Source organism: Oratosquilla oratoria, chromosome 41 (assembly GCF_046742065.1).
Source record: "Oratosquilla oratoria isolate Oo_2021 chromosome 41, ASM4674206v1, whole genome shotgun sequence".
NCBI classification, from domain to species: domain Eukaryota; kingdom Metazoa; phylum Arthropoda; class Malacostraca; order Stomatopoda; family Squillidae; genus Oratosquilla; species Oratosquilla oratoria.
Window position 1 is genome coordinate 4372062 of NC_134817.1, and position 5439 is coordinate 4377500.

The following is a 5439-nucleotide window of genomic DNA, read 5'->3' on the forward strand; positions in this document are numbered from 1 at the left end:
AGAAGAAGAGTGAATGGATAAGAAGAGAGAAAGAAGAGGAAAAAGAGTAAATGGAGACGAGAGGGGACAAAGAGGATAAAGATGAGAAGAGAAGAATGATGATTGAGGAAAGAGGAAGGAACAAAGAGAGAAATAAAAAGAAATGGTTAACAGTGTGGCTGTAAGAGAGACAGGGAGAGAGAGAGAGAGAGAGAGAGAGAGAGAGAGAGAGAGAGAGAGAGAGAGAGAGAGAGAGAGAGAGAGAGAGCTGGCGAAGGAGAAACAAGAGTCTAAGAAAAGGGGAAGGAGATAATGGCCGGAAACTAAGAAGAGGAAATGGAGAGAGGAGACGAGACAATAGGCCGATAAGAGGGGAAATGAACAAAGAGGGGAAAATGAAGAGAATGGACATGCTCAAGGAGGTGGGTGCTGGGGGGGAGGGAGGAGGAGTAGGAGAAGACGAAAGAGAAGTAGGACGGGGAGGAGGGGAAGAAGAACAGGAGGAGGAGGAGGAGGAATGTTGAGAGGAGGGAAGATGAGGCGACGGAGGAGGAGTAGAACAGGGAGGAGGAGAGGACGAGGAGGAAGAGGGAGGAAAAGGAGGAGAAGGAGGAGGAGGTGTCGGATTAGGTAGTGGAAAGAATGAGGAGGAGGAGGAAGTGGGGGAAGAATAGGAGAAGGTGAACGAGGTGGAGGAGGCGATGAAGGAGAGGAAGAGTACAAAGGAACACAAAGGGAACACAAAGGAAGAACAAACAACAGCAGGCCTACTGGCCCTAACGAGGCTGTTTGTGTTAACTAAACTACACTACAGTTAAGGAAACAGGGCAACTAGGCGATAGAAGATGAACTAATACTACTGCTATCACTATCCTATCCGATTAATCCAATTATGATTAAATGTCTGGTTGTCATATCTTTTATTGCAAAGGATGATATTTTATCTGCGGATTAGATTCCAAGTATTTGTCTAAGCGATTTTTAAATGTTGTTATCGTGTTACTTTCGAACTAACACTACTGCTATCACTATCCTATCCGATTAATCCAATTATGATTAAATGTCTGATTGTCATATCTTTTATTGCAAAGGATAATATTTTATCTGCGGATTAGATTCCAAGTATTTGTCTAAGCGATTTTTAAATGTTGTTATCGTGTTACTTTCGACGACAGTGGGAGGTAACGAATTCCACACGTTAACAACCCGGTTAAAGAAGAAGTGCTTACTTTCGTTCGTAGAGAATCTTTTGCCAATTACTTTGAAATCGTGGCGTCTTCTTGTATTTGATTGGTCTAATAAGAAGTAATCTTTGACATTAATGTTGTCAAAGCCTTTGAACATTTTAAAAACCTCAATCAAATCTCCTCGCATTCTTCTTTTTGAGAGGGAGAACAAGTTTAGATTTTTTAGTCTTTCTTCATACGGCAGATTTCTCAGCCTTGGTATCATTTTGGTCACTCTCCGTTGTACTCTTTCTAGTTTGTTAATATCTTTCTGGTAGTACATGGAGGAAGAGGAGGAAGAGACGGGGGAGGGGAAGAAGAGTGGAAGGAAGGGGAGAGAGGAGAGGAAGATTAGAAAGAGGAGGAGGAGGAAAGGAGATAGAGGAGAGGAAAGGGCCGGTGGAGGGAGCGAAAGTCGAAGGAGGAGGAAGAGGAGAGGAAGAAGCAGGTATGGAAGGAGGAAAAGGATGAGGAAGTGGAGGGAAGAAGAGTTGGAGGAGATGAAGGAAGAGGAGGAGGAGGAGGAGGAGGAGGAGGAGGAGGAGGAGGAGGAGGAGAAGGAGGAGGAGGGAAAGGAGATGGTGACTTAATGACTTTTGAATCTATAGAGAACAGAAGGACTGAATGTGAAAAGGAGAGAGAGGAAGAGACGATAAAAAGGGAAGAAGCGAAGTAAGTGAAGTGTGAGGAGGGGAGGGGAGTGGAGGGGAGTAGAGGGGAGGGGAGGGGAGGGAAGAGGGAGGGGAGAGGAGGGAAGGGGAAATGGAAGAAGAGAAGAGGGTAAGATAAGGGACAGGAGGGAAGGGAGAAGAGGGGAGGGAGAGGAGGGGAGGGGAGAGGAGGGCAAGGGAGAAGAGATGGGAGAGGAGGGAATGGGAGATGGGGAGGAGAAAGGAGAGGAGGGAAGGGAGAGGAGGGGAGGGGAGAGGAGGGGATGGGAGATGGGGAGGAGAAAGGAGAGGAGGGAAGGGGGAAAGGAGAGGAAAGGAGGGGAGGGGAGAGGAGGGGAGGGGAGAGGAGGGGAGGAGAGAGGAAGAGAGCAGAGCAAAATGTAGCAAGAGGAGAGGAGGGAAGGGAGAAGAGGGGAGGGGAGAGGAAGGGTGAGGAAGGGAGAGGAGAGGAGAGGAGAGGAGGGGAGGGGAGAGAAGGTAAGTGGGTGGAATGAAAGGGAGGGGAGAGGAGGGGAGAGGATAGGAGGGAAGGGAGAAGAGGGGAGGGGAGAGGAAGGGAGAGGAGGGGAGGGGAGAGGAGAGGAGGGGATGGGAGGGGAGAGGAGAGGAGAGGAGGGGAGAGGAGGTAAGTGGGTGGAGTGAAAGGGAGGGGAGAGGAGAGGGGCGGGAAAAGGTGGAAGGGGGATAGCACTGGAGGAAATGAAAAGGAAGGGAAGAGGAGGGGGAGGGAGGGAAGAGGAAGGGGAGGAAGTAAAAGGGCAGAAGATGGATCTTTAAAGGGAGGAGAAGAGAGGGGATGTGAGGGTAAGGAAGGGGAGGGGAGTAGAAGAGAAATTACGAAAGAGGGCAGGAGGGAAAGGAGGACAAAGAGGGGAAAGACGTGAAGGAAGAGGTGATTTAAGAGAAGAAATCAAAAAGGGGAAGAGGAGGAAGAAGAAGAAAAAAAGACAAAGAAATTTGTTCAAGCGGAGGAGGGGGCACAATACAAGGAGAAAGGCGAGACGCAACAGAATAAAAATAAATAAATAAATAAATAAAATAAAATAAATTGGAGAAAACGGAAAAACAGGAGGGGAAGTAGGAGGAAGGGGAGAAGGATATGGAGGGATGTGAGGGAGGAGGAAGGGGAAGAGGATATGGAAGAAAAGTAGGTGAGGGAGGAAGAGGAGGAAAAGAAGTAATGGAAGTGGAGTAGGAGATGGAGGAGGAGGAAAAAGAGTAGGAGACGGAAGAGGAGTAGTGAGGGAGGAAGAGGAGGAGGAGGAGGAGGACGAGTAGATGGACTAGGAGCAGGAGAGAGTAGAGAAAAAGGAAGAGGAAAAACAGAAAGAGGAGGAGGAAAAAGAGTGGAAAGAGGATGAGGAGGAGGTGGAGGGGGATGATGATGATGAGGAGGAAGAGGATGAGAACGAGAAGGAGAGGGAAGAGGATGAAAAGGAGGAGGAAACAGGAGTGGAGAAGGTGGAGGATGAGGAGGTGGAGGAGGAAGAGGAGACGCAGGAATAGGAGGTAGAGGAGGAGAAGGTGGAGGAGGAGGAGTAGGAGGAGGAGGAGGAGGAGGAGGAGGAGGAGGAGGAGAAGGAGGAGGTGGCGGTGAAGGTGGAAGAGTCTGTGAGGGTGGCATCCGGGGAAGTTGGATCGAGTCCTGGTCACGAAGTCGGAGCAAGACACTGGGGAGGTCATTCCGGATCCAGAGGAACGAGCTCACCGAACTGCTTGGGGTGAGGGTGAAGTTCCACGTGGTGGGGTGAGGGTGAAGTTTAGAGGGGTGAGGATTAAGTTCCGGGGGTGAGGGTGAAGTTCGAAGGGTATGGAGGTGAAATCAGAGGGGTGAGGATGAAATTCCAGGGGTATGAGGGTAAAGTTCCGGGGGTGGGGAGAGGATGAAGTTCCGGGGGTGAGTGTGGAGTCTGGACTGAGGGTGAAGTTCCCGAGACTTAGGGTGAAGTTCCGGGGACTGAGGGTGAAGTTCGCAGGGATGAGGGTGAACTTTCCCCTCATGGGGAAGTGTGGTGGGTAAGTCCAGATGTCGTCCCGTGTGCACTACAACTGTCGTCAATTGATTTTATTCAAGGAATCTCCTAACTAGCTTAATGGTTAAAGATATACAAGCAGGCTGGGGGAGGGGACGAGGGAGTGTAACACTGTTGTTGTTGTTGTGGGCGAAAGTTTGCTAACGTTTCTATCTCACCCCACTGCCATGTATTATCTTATCCTCGTATCTTGGCTGGGGAGGGCCAAGAAGAAGAATGAAGGGGAGGAGGAAGGGGGGAAGGGGGGGAGGGGAAGGGGGAAGATCGAAGGGGAAGGAAGAGAGGAGGGTGAGCAGGAGAGCGGCGAAGAAAGGAGAAGAGAGGGGAAGAGGTTAAGAAGAGAGACAAAAAGAAGTTAAGTTGGAGAAGAAGAAAGGGGAAAATAAAAAGAGAAGGAAGAGACCCCGAAAGAAGGGAAAGTAAAGAAAGGAAGAGAAGAAGTGAGGAGGAGGAGGAGGAGGAGGGAGGGTAGTGCCCGGTAGCTGATAAATGTGGTACGAGGGAACGAGGAGGAGGAGGAGGACGAGGAGTAGGTGGAAGAGGAAAGAGAGGAGGAGGACGAGGAGGAGGAGTAGGTGGAAGAGGAAGGAGAGGAGGATCAGGAACAGGAAGAGGAAGAGAAAGGAGAGAAGGAAGAGGAGAAGGAAAAGGGCGGAAGAGGAGGAGGAGGAAAAGTAGGAGGAAAAAAAAGGAAGAGGAGGAGGAGGAGCAAGAGGAAAAATAGGAAGAGGAGGAGGAGAATGAGACGGCTTCCTTCCGCTACCGGAGGAGGTGCAGCTGCGACCGAATGAGGAGGAAGGAGGAGGAGGAGGAGGAGGAGGAGGAAGAGAAGGAAGATAAGGAGGTAGAAGGGGAAGAGAGGGAAGACAATGAGGAAGAAGAGGAGAAAGAGGAGGCGGAGGAGGAAGAAGAGGAGGAAGAGGAGGAGGAGGAGGAGGAATGAATGAAACGAGGAGGGATGGGAAAGGAAGAAACTGATAAGGAGGAAAAAGAGAAGAAAGAAGAGAAGGAAAAGGAAGGTGTGGAGGAGGAGACGAAGAAACACGAGGAGGAGGAAAATGAAGAGGAAGAGGAAGATGAGAGGGAAAAAGAGGAAAGGCGGCTGGAGGGGAAAGAAGAGAAGGAGCGGGAGGAGGAGGAAGAGGAAAAAGAATAGGCAAAGAAGAAGGCAGGGGAAAAGGAGTAGGGAAAAAGAAGACGGGGAAAGAGGAAGAGGAGGAGGAGGAGGAGGAGGAGGAAAAAAGAGGAGGAAAAAGAGGCAGGGAAAGAAGAATAGGGGAAAGAGACGAAGGAAAAGGAGTAGGGAAAGTGAAGGAGGAGGAAGAAAAGGAGGAGGAGGGTGACGAGGAGGAAGAGAAGGAAAAAAATTGAAGGAAAAGGAGGAGGCAAGGAAAGAAAAATAAGGGAATATAGGGAAAAAGGAGTAGGTGAAGAGAAGGAGAATTAGGCAAGGTGAAGAAGAAGGAAGAGGAGGAGGAACAGAGGCAAGGAAAAAAAGGAGGCAGGGAAAGAAGAATATGGGAGAGAGAT